General features: G+C 41.4%; 1 protein-coding gene across 2 annotated transcripts in view; it reads left to right on the top strand.

Annotated features, from left to right (window-relative positions):
- The first annotated feature begins 548 nt into the window (after nucleotides 1-548).
- The window catches only part of Pvf1 (PDGF- and VEGF-related factor 1), a 52,180-nt gene continuing 38,220 nt past the window's right edge, over nucleotides 549-14,508 (top strand). For both annotated transcript variants that reach the window (XR_010517595.1, XM_065221393.1), the window contains exon 1: nucleotides 549-748. The gene's annotated coding sequence lies outside the window, so the exon portion shown is untranslated. The remainder of the gene's footprint in view (nucleotides 749-14,508) is intronic.

The raw sequence follows: 14,508 nt of genomic DNA, 5'->3' as shown, positions 1-14,508 counted from the left end.
ACTTTTGTCTGGTGCATTTTTTTCGAGTACAAGCCTTAGATCAAGCGTAAGAAAGAGTTCGAAATTTCCTCCTAATACCACCAAAAATAACGAGTTATTCTTAGGATTGCGTTTTAGATTTTCCCCCTCATGTTTTTTGGAAGGTGGTGTCCATAGTAAAAATTATCATTTGTTCCAGTCTGAATGTTGGCGTGACTTAATACCAGGCTTAATACCATAGAGGTAACTAATAATACTCTTCCCATATCTAACGCAAACCGTTTCCTCGTATCCCTACAGGTTCACGGCCGCTAGCCAACCCTGTCATTAGCACCAACACACAAAATCAGTGTCTGTGTTTCCATCCGAATGCAACTGCTCTCCGGGAAAGAGCGCCAAAAGTGTTCGCGAATCGCATTTGGTGGTCGGTGGCACCTCCGCTGACCCGCGACGACACAGCCACGGGAAAATGTGAGCAGAGCAGAACTCACACAACGCTCAGGTGAGAATTTTATGCCTTCAGGGGAGCGGATAAGTATACTTTTTATAAATCTCACTCTTTCACCCAGTCAGCCAGCCAACGGTGAGTGAGAGCGTGCTCGACAGCAGACCGAAGCGTACGCAACTTAATTTCTATACGACGTTCCTGGACTGGGCACGTCCATCGGTTAGTACGAATCAAGCGAGCAACCTGTTCGGACGGAACGTTCCTCCGCCGTGGTCAGTCAGTCAATCAGTGGTCAATTGTGTGGTGGTGTTGTTGCACATTGTAAGTAGAGTCACCGTTCGTGAAGTGAGCGGGATTATGAGTGTGATGAGAGGTGGTGTTGAAGGTGGTGTAGATTTGCAAGGGTGATCTTACAAGTCATTCTGAATGAAGTCTAAGTACGCGAGGCGGAAGAAGTCGTTGAAAACTGAGAAGAAAACAAGTGTCTGTGGTTGAAACGATTACTTTTTAGTATGACTCAAAAGCAGTGAAGAATTCGGGAAACATTGGTAGCGCTCCGAAGCGAAATGTTTGCTCAAGTTTCTACTGGAAAAAAAACGAAATGCTATACTAACAGCGTGATAGTGGAAGAAGACCAGATAAGCTGCTTTTGTAAATCCTAAATTGAATAATAACCCAATTAGGGCCAGCTTTAAATCAAGTGAATTTGTGTACACACAGCGCACTTTATTCGCGTTGCACTTGGCAGCAGAGCAGAGCATAGATCGGAGTAGGCCATCGACGGCGTGAAATGCGTATCACCGCCTACTATCAGACGACCGGCTATATAGACAGTGAAGATGCACAACTCTTCTCCCTCATAGGGTGACCAGAGAGTGAGACGTAGTAGGCGTGCGATAGAACGGGAACGTGCGATGTTGACTATGGTGCGGTAACTTCAATGCGGGTGGAAGCGACAAACAAAGCAAATGTACCTACGCAATGTGACTGACCTTCGACGAAATGAACGATCATGTGCCCTCATCATATTTTACCTGTCGCCGTCGGTCGGGTGGTCGGACGACATCACTTCAAATATTATTGTATCTTTATGGGGAGGGAAGTATTTATCAAGTGCATTCCCTGCAGTCCTCGCCACGGCACGGTCTCTTATCGGACTTTGGTGCCGTTTTTTACGGCTCCGATGTGTGTACATTAGGGCAGCTACCACGCCGGGCGGTTAGAGGGATAGAGTTGTCACACACGTAGCTGTGAGGTTGAATCGAGAAACGGAAGGCGATGATAGATAATGGAAAAGTTGGTACGATGATAAACTTAATAACGACGCTCAACGATGTAGTGACGCTGGGCAGGAGGGTTGTCTGTCGGATCGGGAAAGAGATGTCCCGCTGCGCTGTTTTTTTTTTGCTGCACGATTGATCACAGCTTATGCGACCCGCACACGCAATATTGAGATGATGGCGGGATTTTTTGGTGCAAATTTTACACCAGAAATTATTACTAAATTTTGTTTCTCTATTCAGCAGTAGGGTGCAAATTTAAGACCAACAATTTTCCGAAAAGCTTGCCCATCCGTTCACTAGAACGGTACATATTTTCCAACAGAAATTTTCAGTATAGCTTAATTTTAATTATCAGAGCGATGCAAATTTTGCACCAGAAATTTTCAATAAAGCATGCTCCTCCATTCACCAGAATGATGCACCAATCATGTTCAGTGAAGTTTGTTTCACCATGCATCTTTGTGGTGCAATTTTCAGGCTTTAGCAGAATGGTGCAAATTTTCCACCATGAATTTTCAATAAAGCTTGCATTCATCTGAATGATGCAAATTATGCACCAGAAAAATGAATAAACCTTGCTTCTACATTCACCACAGTCTTGCGAACTTTCCACCAGAAATTTTCAGTTAAATGTGCACCTCCAAATTTTTAGCGTGATTCAATTTTTCCACCAGAGTTATTCATTTTGATCTCTCCATGCACACCCTTGATAATATTTTTCCACCAGAAATATGCAATCAAAAAAAGCTTTTTCTTCGATTTACAACGACGTAGGTGTATTTTTTCAACCTTAAATTTACCCTCTTCTTTTACCATCCATGAACCACCTTGAAAAAAAATTACACCAGAAATTTTTTGTATGCACCACTGTGGTGCAATTTTTTGACCAGTGGTTTTCAGTGCCCCTTTATTATGAAATGAAGCTATTTTACCTTCAAATCAAGTTGTCAAGTTATTTTATATTCTTATTTTGTAAACGTGAAAATAAAAATCTTTTTTATAAAAGGGGGGAATTACCCCCACCTTGCCCCACCCTGTGCACGCCAGTTTCACAATCTCAAAATTCTGTGTAGAACATTTTAGGATTTACTTCAAGAAAATTCTTAAAATCTACTTTAAAGTAATCGGTGTAGTTTTGAAACTTCTCGATAGAATTTGCTTAGATTTCTCTCCATATATATATATATTTAAAAAATTCTCATGGATTCCTCCTCAGAAATCTCTTGTTGTTCCCATTAGAATTGAGAAACCCTAGAATTCTCCTCATATGTCCCTTAAAGTTTAGCTCAGAATTTTCTTGAAATTCTTATCAGAATTGTCTAGGAACTATTCTGAAGATTCTCCAACCATTGGAATTCACCCCAGGGTTTTCCCTAAATATTGTCGCAACATTACCTTGGAATTCATATCAGAATTTCATGGGACTGTTTCTCAGATTCCATGAAATTGTTTTCAAAAATGCCTTTGAGCAATTTGTTGAAATTTCCTCTTCGGAATTATTTTGAAATTTTCCTTGGAATTCCCTTCAAACTATTCTGAGAATTCGATACACATGGATTTTTCTCAGAATTCGATTGGATCTTTCATCTGAATCTCCCTATTATTTTTTCCCACAATCCCCATAAAAGTCTCTTCAGATATACCTTGAAATTCACCTCTAGATCTTCCTACAATTTTGTTTAAATACTTCTCAAAAGTATTTGGAACTTCAGGAGTTCTCCACAGAACTAATTTAGAATTATCTCTAGAATTCTTCTACAATTCTCTACAAATCTCATTTGGCAGTCGCATTAAAGTTGAGTACACACGTGTTCAAAGTCGCAGAATCCTAAAAATTTGTTCTGGCCATGACTTTTTTTAAAAGTCTGAGATCTTCAATTTAATTTTTCGGTGTCTGAAATCTCTAAAAAATAAAGAACATAAAACAGTCCAAAATCCCAAACAAAATATCATGTATTCTTCGAAAAATGCCTTAATCCGAGATCCCACCGTGGTTCTATTTGTTTCCTAGATAAATTTTCAAGTTCAACATGCCATAATTCAGCGAATACCGGTTCATCAAGCCGGAGATTTATTTTAGGACTACGTCTGTGATTTCTATATGGGGCTACACTTTGTGAAAACCGAAAATGGAACTCATAACAACATTATGAAAGATTTTGAACGTTAATAACTCAGCTGCCCCTGGACCAATTTCAATAATTTTATCATCAATCGATCAGAAATATGTCTACGCATCATCACGCATGTTAAAATTATGACTTTTTCATTTTTCAAAATATTGAAAATTGCACGAATGTGCAACTGTTGCTAAGATAATTAAAATTATCACCGATTGGCTGCGTAAAGCGAATTCCCTAACACAGATTTCAAAACTAAATTCCATCCGGTCTCACCAAACGGTGTTTATGCAATCACCGCGTGGTGAGTGGTGGTGTTCTCCAGTACACAACGAAAGGCTCTCCGCAAGCAGCTAACTATCAAGGCTGCCCTGAACCGCTGATCAGATTCAGTTCCAATCACCGTGTGTGGTGGTGGTTGAACAGCAGCTTTTCGAAATTCTCGATCACCAACGGGTTCATGACTTCACAGCGGATAAGAAATCGAAACGACAGTTCCGCGAACCAATCTGGTAAGGGAAGTACGCCCGCAAGTACTGCCAGACTCATTGTATGCGTCGATTGCATACAACCTAGTGCGATTCGAATACAACGATATTGAATCCGTTGCAGCTTCAAGATGCATGTGGGATCGAACCAGACACCTAAATACTTGATTTTTCTACCCATGAGTTGAAGCTGAAACTGTGCTGGATAAGGTTCCTAGAAAAAACAACCATCTCAGTTTTCTCCGGAGAGAATTCGATACCCAGATTCATTGCCCATGTAGATAAATTGTCCATGTATCTCGGAGACCACGCCGTCATCTGCAAGCTGCCTTAGCGTGCAATTTTCGGCAAGGCAATCGTCAATGTCTTTGGCATAGAAGTTGTACAGAAGGGGACTTAGACATGAACCCTGCGGGAGGCCCATGTAGTTAATTCGTGAAATTGCCGAGTTCCCATGAGAGAAGCTCATTTGTTTCTCGGACAATAAATTGTACAAGAAATTATTGATAATAGGTGAAAGCGCACTGGAATGGAGTTTGTCCGAAAGGATGTCGATGCAAACATAATCAAAAGCCCCTTTAATGTCCAAGAAAACTGAACCCGTAATTATATTTAATTATATTATTTGAGTAGTAGCTATACTGAAGATCCGAGAGATGTCGCCCCTTCAGTGGTAGGAAAATCATTTTTGCAGTATGGAGAATATCATAAAATCCACGATTTGGGACTAAACATGCTTTCACAGAAGGAAACAAATAAACGAGTGTTTACCTTATCACCATAGTAATGTACTCGTGCAATTTTTGTGCACCTAAAACTGCCCAGAAAGACGATAATGAATAAAAACTGAATATTTTCATGCATTTCCAAATGGTTTCCTACCATTCCCATACATTCGAAGTGACTGGCCCTCTGGAGGTGGATGATGTCAAAAACAACAAAACATGATTGATTGGATTTTTAGTAGAAAGCAACGCAAGGCAGTCGTTCGTCCCTTTGCCCCTTCGAAATCCAAGTTGTGTATCTGAGAGGAAGCTATTCGCCTCGATCAGTTTATTGGAACCATTTGAAACTACATACATCGATACATTGCCGAGTAATGATTTTTCGAATAATGCCATTACACATTTTATCGGAGGCATCGTGTTAAAAGAAGCAGACTAACTTTTATTATAATCTGTCAAACCTTAGAGGAGTTAAGCAGAACTTCCGAGAAATTAAAGGGGAAAACTCTTCAAGAGAACCTCAAAGGTAAAGCTCAACACTTTAAGCCTAAAAGCTCTTCAAAGAAGTTAATAAATCTTTAAAAAGGAATCTTCGAGAAGTTTACACCGTGTCTAATATATTCTCATACACCTTTTCATCTTATCGTAGTGGTGAAGCTACAGTTCATACACTTTATATGGATTGGTGTAATCTTGCACTGTGTTTACACAAACCATTGACGGTTCTGTTTGCTTATTTTCATTCAGTATCCATCTATTATCAACGATGAAAGAATTTCGTGCTGTGGTAATAAAAAAGTTTTTGGAAGGAGAGCGCCCTGGCGCTATTTTCAAGAGTTTGCAGAATCTGGAAGTAAAGCGGGATTTTGTGTATCGAACCATTAGAAGGTACCGTGAGACTTCCTCGTTAGATGACCGGAAGAGATCCGGCCAAAGACGTTCAGCTAGGACTGAACGAGTGATTAAGACCGTCAGGGAACGAGTTCGACGAAAATCACAACGCTCTGTACGTAAAATGGCCGCTGATCTCAATGTCTTGAAATCGACCATGCACAATGTACTCAAGCAGGACCTGGGATGCCAAGCTTTCAAGAAACGTAAAGTTCACGGAGTTTCGGAACCTTCCAAGAAGAAACAGCTTGAAAGAGCAACTCTCCTACTATCGCGGCACGCTGGACGAGACTTTGTCTTTTCCGATGAAAAGTTATTTGTCCTGCAGCAGTCTCACAATGTCCAAAACGACAGGTTGTGGGCGTATAGGTCCAGGGACATCCCAGATAGGGACAGAAACATTCCACGGTTCCAAAGCGCCGCTTCCGTGATGGTATGGGGAGGTATTTGCAAGCGCGGTAAGCTACCGCTTGTTTTTATCGAGAAAGGGGTTAAGATCAACGATTTATACTATAAAATGGAAGTTTTGCAGAATGTCGTGAAGCCAAGCTTAGAAAGAATGCGGCGCGCCTTCTCATACAGCAAACTTGGTCCAAAACTGGTGTCGAGCAAATTTGACCGACTTTTTGGCCAGTTCACCAGATCTAAACCCCTTGGATTATTTTGTGTGGTCATACATGCTGTCAAAAATAAACGAACACAAGGTGTCCACTTTGGTTCAGTTTAAAGCCGTAATCCTTCGAATTTGGGACGAAATGCCGATGGAAGTCGTGCGTGCCGCTTGCGATGGGTTTGAAAAACGTTTGAAGCTGGTCAAAAAGGTTAAAGGCGGTGTTATTCCGAAGCATATGCTGTAATTGATCCATACTATATTACCTTTCAATAAGCACAATTACTAATAAAATCTGAATAACTGATGTGAAATAATCGATGTTTGAATTTGTATGAGAATATATTGGACACGGTGTAATACAATCAGGGAACTTCAGAAAACTTCACTCAAACACCCAACGTCTGATACTGAAAAATGCTAAAACTATCATAACTCCGTCATTTTTGAACAGATTGTTTATCCATCTAAAAAAACCCAAACTCCTAAAGTGTTGATGAGCTTCAAAGGATTTTGAAAAAAAAACATTTTTTTACGGAAATATTTGGAATTGAAGTCGGGTAGTTTGTTATGTTGTGGGTTTGGAAGTTAAATAAATTAAAAAAAAAAAATTACTTTATGGAATCTGTCATAAGACGCAGGAAAAAAAATGCTTTGCTGTTGTGTGGTGCTCGCTCGATTAGTCGATAGAAAGAAGATCGATGAAGATTTCATGCAAAAAGGTAGAGAGCGATGCGAGTAGATGGATTTAGATACAAGAGATGAAAATCGATTTTTCGTAGATTGATTCGCAAGCGTGATATTTACTGTGATTTAGATGTGCCGCGATAGTGTCGCATAGTTTTTTCAAGGTTTTGTCTATTTTCTGTGTTGAAGAACATCCTGGAACCAGTGCTGAGATTTGTCATTGTCATTGACAGAATTTCGCGCGATATTGACAAAATTGTTCGTCACATAGTCACTGACAGACTTGATCCTCAAAAAAACCTTCGTCAAAATCTCATTCATTTTTTCGTCCATGACAAAGATTCACCTGGTAACAAAAAGTGTAATTTAGTGCATTCTGTGTCACATTATTGTTATCCAAGTAGCTCAGAACGTAGATACTTGTTCACTAAAATGGATTCATGTGATTGTTTTGCTCAAGTCATTTAATTTCGTAACAAATTTAGCTAATAAACAAATCTGCACATGTTCGTCACTGACACCATTGTCATTGACAATTGACATGGTTTGCCTTGACTATGACTGTTAGCTCAAACGAGTGACCAAAGCAGAATTGTCAATATCACCGTGTACTGTCGAGATTTTGCAGCACTGCCTGGAACTGTCTTCTCACCGACAGGGAATTTGTACTCCTAAAATGGAAGGGAATTTGATATATCTACCAATCCACGGAATCACGAATTGAGTTTGTTGTTTGGCGATGAAATTGAATTCTTCTGCTGCTCAAAAGAGGCACTGGGTCTCCTGCTCGTCTCCTACATCCGGCAGAAGTAATCATTGATTAGTATCTGGCAAATTTGGACCCTTATCTTCTGCCGCCTGACTCCAGTTGTCCGGATTAAAAAGTTCTATTTCTGCAGTCATTCCTTCATATTTTTTCAATTCTTTTTTTAAGAGATTTTTAGCCGAAGGCTAGTTCATCTCTTTGTCAAAAGGACGTCTCAGAAGGAGAACCTCAAAACAGAGTTTTTGTATAAACAGAGTGTTTTGCTTAACATCTACGAACATTTTTGTTGGATTGATTGCTGTTTCTGCGGGTGGACACCGTCATGAGGGCCGACGGCTCATCCCATATAGCGCCCCACCGCCTGCTAAGGCTGTAGAATACAGCCTTCCTGGCTCTTCATAAGGAGTGACAAATTATTATTATTATTATTTAATTTTATTCATCGGACTATTGTCTACATGAAACAACCTTAAAGCTAAAACAATTCAAGTGTTTCTAATCCGTGCCAAAAAGCGAGATGAAGATTCCCCAAATTCGAATAATTCTTCGACAGCCGTAAACGTACGCATCATAGTTGTTAGAGGTTCGTTGTAACCGAACGCCGTTCGATGGTACCGCGGTTGGAGAAGGGTACCACTTCGTAATGTTCTCGGTGGTACTCGGATATCCAACAGCGAGCAACAAAACAGCGAGCTTGGCAACAAAAACTGCTTGCTGATTTTTCCGTCGGCATTCCAGAGTATCCAAGCTCAGCAGATTGCAGCGATCAGAATACGGCGGGAGATTTTGCGGATCACACCATGGTAGATTACGTAATGCTATCCTGATAAACTTGCGCTGAACACTTTCGATCCTCAAGCTCCAAGTCAACTGATGAGGAAACCAGACCAAGGAGGCATTTTCCAGGATTGGTCGCACAAGTGAGCAATAGAGAGCTTTCAGGCAGTGTGGGTCAATGAAGTCCTTCGATATTTTCGACACAAAACCTAGCTGGCGATTCGCCTTTGTGATCAGAGCAGAGCGGTGGAGGTTGAACGTCAACTTATGGTCCAGTAGAACACCAAGATCGCTGAACTGGTCGGTTCTTTGAAGAACCACACCGTTGATGGCATAGTCAAAAACAATCGGCTGCCTGATACGGTAATACGACATTACCATACATTTAGGAATGCTGAGGGTAAGCTTATTCCGACGACACCAATCAACGAACAGATCCAATACCGATTGAAGACGAATGCAATCCTCAGCAGTCCGCACCACGAAGTACAGCTTTAGGTCATCGGCATACGCAAGCTTACAGCCATCTCCAAGTAGAAGAAGTGCGTCGTTGATGTACAACACAAACAGCAACGGGCCAAGATTGCTACCCTGTGGTACACCTGACGAGTTCGTGAAATACGAGGAAGTACTGGAATCGAGTTTCACTCGCAGAGACCTGTCAGTCAAGTAGGAGCACAACCACGAAGTCAAACGGTCCGACGCACCGAGTTTGGATAGCTTTGCCAACATAATGTCATGGTTGATCGTATCAAACGCTGCTTTTAGATCAGTGTAGATGACGTCTATTTGTGCCCCATTTTCCAGTTGCTCAAAACATGTCGTGGTAAAATCTAGAAGATTTGTGGTAACCGATCGTCCAGGCATGAAGCCATGTTGGTCACTAGAGATATAGCATTTGGTGTGCTCAAGAATGAAACCACTCACAATTTTCTCAAACAGTTTTGATGTTGCAGAGAGATTAGTAATTCCTCTGTAGTTTTTAACGTCACGTTTATCTCCTTTCTTGTGTACCGGAACCATAAATGACTCTTTCCAGATTGCAGGAAATTTCGACTCTACAAAAGATTTGTTGAAGATTCTGCAAAGCGGTTCAACAAGCGCTCCAATGGTACGACAATACACTGCAGAAGGAATGCCATCTGGTCCAGGCGAGAAGGTACATTTCATTTTCTTGGCGGCATTAGTTACCATAACGGGCGTTATTTCAAAAGTGTTTATGTCAACAAGGTTTGAAGGCACATCCGAAACAGCCGAGACAAGTTCAGTCGAGGTGATGGATTCTGCGGCAAAAACCGACGAAAAATGAGCAGCAAAAAGCTCACATTTCTCCCCGCCTATCGACGATTCAACGTCATTGAAAAAAAACGCTTGCAGGCATTGTTGAATTTTTCCTCTTCGAGTTTACATAGCTCCAAAAGCTCTTGGGGTTTCGCCTTAAATTAGTTTGCACTCGTAAAACGTACGATTTGTAGAGCGAAGAGTTTAGATTACGGCACTCGTTACACGCCAAGTGAAAACTACGCTTATTTGCCAGGGAACGGTATCGCCGAAGTCTACGTTGCGAAGCATTTCTTTTTCGTTTTAGTTTTGGTAGCAAAGCGGTGCTCCACGCAGGAGAAACAGCAGGCCGACGAATCGGTACGTTTGTATCCATCCAATTATTTAGCACAGCACACAACGTTTCAGCCATTTCATCAGCATTCAGTCCATCGAAAAAAAGGTCCCAGTCAGTGACGGAAAGGAAGTCCATTAGAACATCGAAATCAATCTTGCTATAGTCTAACGCAAGCTCATCACTCCCATTCAGCAGCAGTGCACCGTCATCAACTAGAGATGGTAAGCAGACGACTAGTGGCGGATGATGAAGATCAACTGGCAAGAGTGGTGAAACAGATCTCGAGATTTCCACAGGAAAGTCCGTATGGCAAAAGAACAAATCCAGGATGTTAATTAAAAATGAACATTGAACATTGATCTGAACAAGACGGCACCGTCACGAGGTCCAAAGGCTCATCCCGTGCGGAACCGTCCTGACAGCCGGAAGAAAACTCACAAACAGAAAATGACAAAAGGAACTAACTAAACACAATGGTATAGCTTGGCTTCCCTAAGGAAAACCAAGAGGGCGTCAGCAGCGGGTGCGTTGTCTCCGAGGAGGTTCCGGATGCTGGAGGTAATCCCGTAGGCCTCCCTGAAGCAGTGGAACTCTGGGCAGACGCAGAGGATGTGCTCGACGGTCGCTGGAACTCCGCAAATCACGCAGCTTTTCTTGAAGGGTCCTCCGCCGAAATTGTGGCTTAGTCTACTGTGTCCGGTTCGGAGCCTGGATAACACTTTTTGATCCGGTTGATTCCGGAGGTCCGTCCATGCCTCCGTGCTTCCTTTAATCTTCCGGATAAAAGGTCCCCAGGTGCCGAACCACTGTTCGTTCCATGCCTTTCGAGTTGTGGATTTGATCCATCGCTTGATGTCCTGCAACGGCACCTTGTCAGTGAACCTGGGACCGGATGGTCCAGATCCAGCGAGGTGATCCGCTGCATCGTTGCCTGGTATCCCACAGTGTCCAGGTATCCACGTATCTACAGTGCTGCTCGGGGCGAACTTCAATGTGGCCTGGATCCACGGATGTGAAGGAGCTGCCGAACGGAGTTCCTGTATGGCGCTGTGGGAATCCGTCAGGATGAGGATAGGTTGAATGGCAGGTACTGTGGCTGCATGAAAGATTAGCAGTCATTCCTTCAGTCAAAAAAATGAGGATCTGAAATTGTTGGTGTAATTAAACCATCTACTCTAAAATGACAAATCACGAAGAACCACCTTCAACTTGGGTTTGACCACCCACCTCACGAGCCTTGCCGCAGGAATCCGTTTATTCACATGGGCAAAGGTATCGGGAAATGCTAAACTGCAGCTGTTAATGTGGCTTCTGAAGATTAAGTACTGGAGTTTTATCGAGTTATTTGTTTAATTTGCTGCACTTTTAAATCAGCATTCCTGAGGAATTTGTTGTTCAAAACCAGGGTAAACAGAACGAAAATGTATAAAGTCTTTGGCAAAACACGGTAAGTAAAATTTCTGTGGGTTTACTCAAAAGTGAGTAAGCATTAATTTAACATAATCAGTGTAAAAGATACCCAGATACAAAGGGTAATCAACTCTGCACACTGTGCTGAAGCATAGTATGTAACACTGATCGGCACGTAGGGCACACGTTGACAAGTATTGTTGAGTTGTGCCAACCGTTCTCATTACATTGCCTTCGCGGTCCAGCATCGCCAAGTTTCGGGAGAGTGTCATCACGTCACTTGATCCCACAATTGGAAAATTTGTGTCGTCTTCAGGATGCGGATTCGGACGGCCTTAAGAAATATCAAAGACAAAAATTGTTTGAATTGAACTCGTAGTTCTAAAGCAATATAGTACTTACATCAGTATTAAAAAAAAAAATCTGAGCATTTTCCCACCGAGAAATCGATGTAATCATAAACGAGCACAAAAGTGATTATAAATTCAGGGTTGCCAAACTCATGGGATATTGACGCCTCGATTGACAGATTTCGGTTCATTTGGCACAGCGTAGGCACAGCTTTCAGCACAGTTAAAGTACTCGTCACAGATTAAGGTATGCAGAGTTGAATACCCTTTGCTCGGATTGGTAAACCAATGTTCTCAGTTTTTGACATTTTGCATAGAAATACGAATTTAAGTAAAAGTTACTCACTTTTGATTAAAAAATGAACGAGCATGTAACGTCAGAAAAGACAACCAAGCTGCGTTTTATTACAGTCGAGGGGTTACATTAATAATCAAAACTTTGAAGCATCCCTCGTAATGTTTACAAAATACATTAGTTACCTTTTCTGACGCAAATCGTGTCACGGGAAAAAAAATAAAAGAGTGAGCTATATTGTTAGTGTACTATATTTGGCTCTAACCCTATTCAGTGTTAAAACAAAAACACTCCTAAATTTGAATTTTCAAAAGTTACTTACTTCAGAAAAATTCGTCAAAAGTAGGATCGAGCTTTTTTTTATTTGAAAAAAAAAACAGTTTTTCAAGATCTCAACATTTTTTTGAACTTAATTGCTATGATGAACGTGTTGGAAATTTAACTACTCCAGCGATAGAAAAATATTTGTGTTGGGATTGCCGTGACCTTTCCGCAACTTTTCACTCAGCCACGAAAAGTCTTCCGGTAAAACACTTCTGGACGTATTCTTCTGTCAATGTCTCTTGAATCTCAGACATTGACGGAAGAATACGTTCAGAAGTGTTTTACCGGAAGACTTTTCGTGGCTGAGTGAAAAGTGGCGGAAAGGTCCCGACAGGGATATCCTGGTAAATTCGTTAAATAGTTATCAATATATTTCATCGCTTCAATGAAAACTGAACTTCATTATATCATAGAGGTAACTCTAAGACTAGAAGGTCGCGAAGAAACGTGCTCAACTTTTTGGCTCAGCTCTGGTACTCTCTTCGGTCCCAAGCAAATCGATTCACCCCTCGAAACATAGGAAAATCCACTAACCCCTCATTTTATCTGTCAAACTTTCATAGCGAATCAAAACAAACATTGTGTGGTACTAAAATTTTGACTAGAATGGGGTACGTTAATCGTTTGCTTGGGACCAATAGGCTAGTCAAGTAGTGAGCCAATTTAAAATCGTTAGTTTCGTATTGATTGTTGATTATATCGAACTGGCTAAGCATTTGTAAGAAGATATGGAAGAAGACAAAATGATACCTTACAATTGAAAATTAATTCGTGTACCAAAAATTTGAATTCGCAATTCGTTGTACCTATGCTCAAAAAAGGAGGCTTCACAATGAAACCATTATTTTCAAAACATCAGTAGGGGGAATACAAATTATACACTTTGGCCACCCGCGCGTCCGTTCTCTCTCCGCACACTTACCCACTACAGAGCTTTCTGTTACTACTCCGATGATGGTTGCTGCGGCGATCACTCGCACAATGATTAACCACAACAATAAACGAGTCTATACCTACCAACAGAAGCAGCAGCGAAAACCGGGACGTGATGGTCGTGAAATTCCACCGCGTAGCACCGCATTAGTCGACGATCGCCGTCGTCCAAAAACAGGTGCGATGACTCATCATTGCAACGTAACGTGCTTGACTACCGACTGACTTGTGTTACTACCAGAGCCTACTATCTAGAATATGACTTACAAAAAAGCATAGTTTCTGTTACGTATGCGCACAGCCTGCTATTTAGGTACCGCTCGGTTGATGGATAGTTCCAGTTTGTTTACGTTTTTGATTTCCGTTCTTGACCTCCGGGCTATGGAAACCCGAATTGTAGGTTTTCGATTGGGAAATAAATGACAATGCCTGGCTATCAGTTTGATTCAATTCCACAAAAGATACGGCTAGCGGTGGTCGTAGTTTTTCGTTGCATGGTCACCGGATGGTGGTAATCAAAACTGAATTCAACAAAATTGTAACCACTGCCGCCGTCGTCCGTCAGTGTAGGAGATAAACGATGCGAAAAGAATTTATATCCCAACGTTAACAGTTGAGAACTCGTGTGTATGACGTCGTTGTTTTGATGGTTGATGAAGTCAAAATGATAAGGCAGTTTTTTCACCGATCATTAGTCATCTAATTCAGAGTCACGTGTTCGACCTTTCAAAGCCACCAAGCGTCTCCATCAGAGTGAACGGATCTTGATCGAAAAGAAAACATTTCGGTGCCAACATTTCATTA

This window comes from Ochlerotatus camptorhynchus, unplaced genomic scaffold (genome assembly GCF_037179485.1).
Source record: "Ochlerotatus camptorhynchus isolate MF236.1 unplaced genomic scaffold, CSIRO-AGI_Acam_v1.1 ptg000141l, whole genome shotgun sequence".
NCBI lineage: Eukaryota > Metazoa > Arthropoda > Insecta > Diptera > Culicidae > Ochlerotatus > Ochlerotatus camptorhynchus.
The sequence above is the reverse complement of the archived record's forward strand: the minus strand, read 5'-3'. Positions and strand labels throughout refer to the sequence as shown.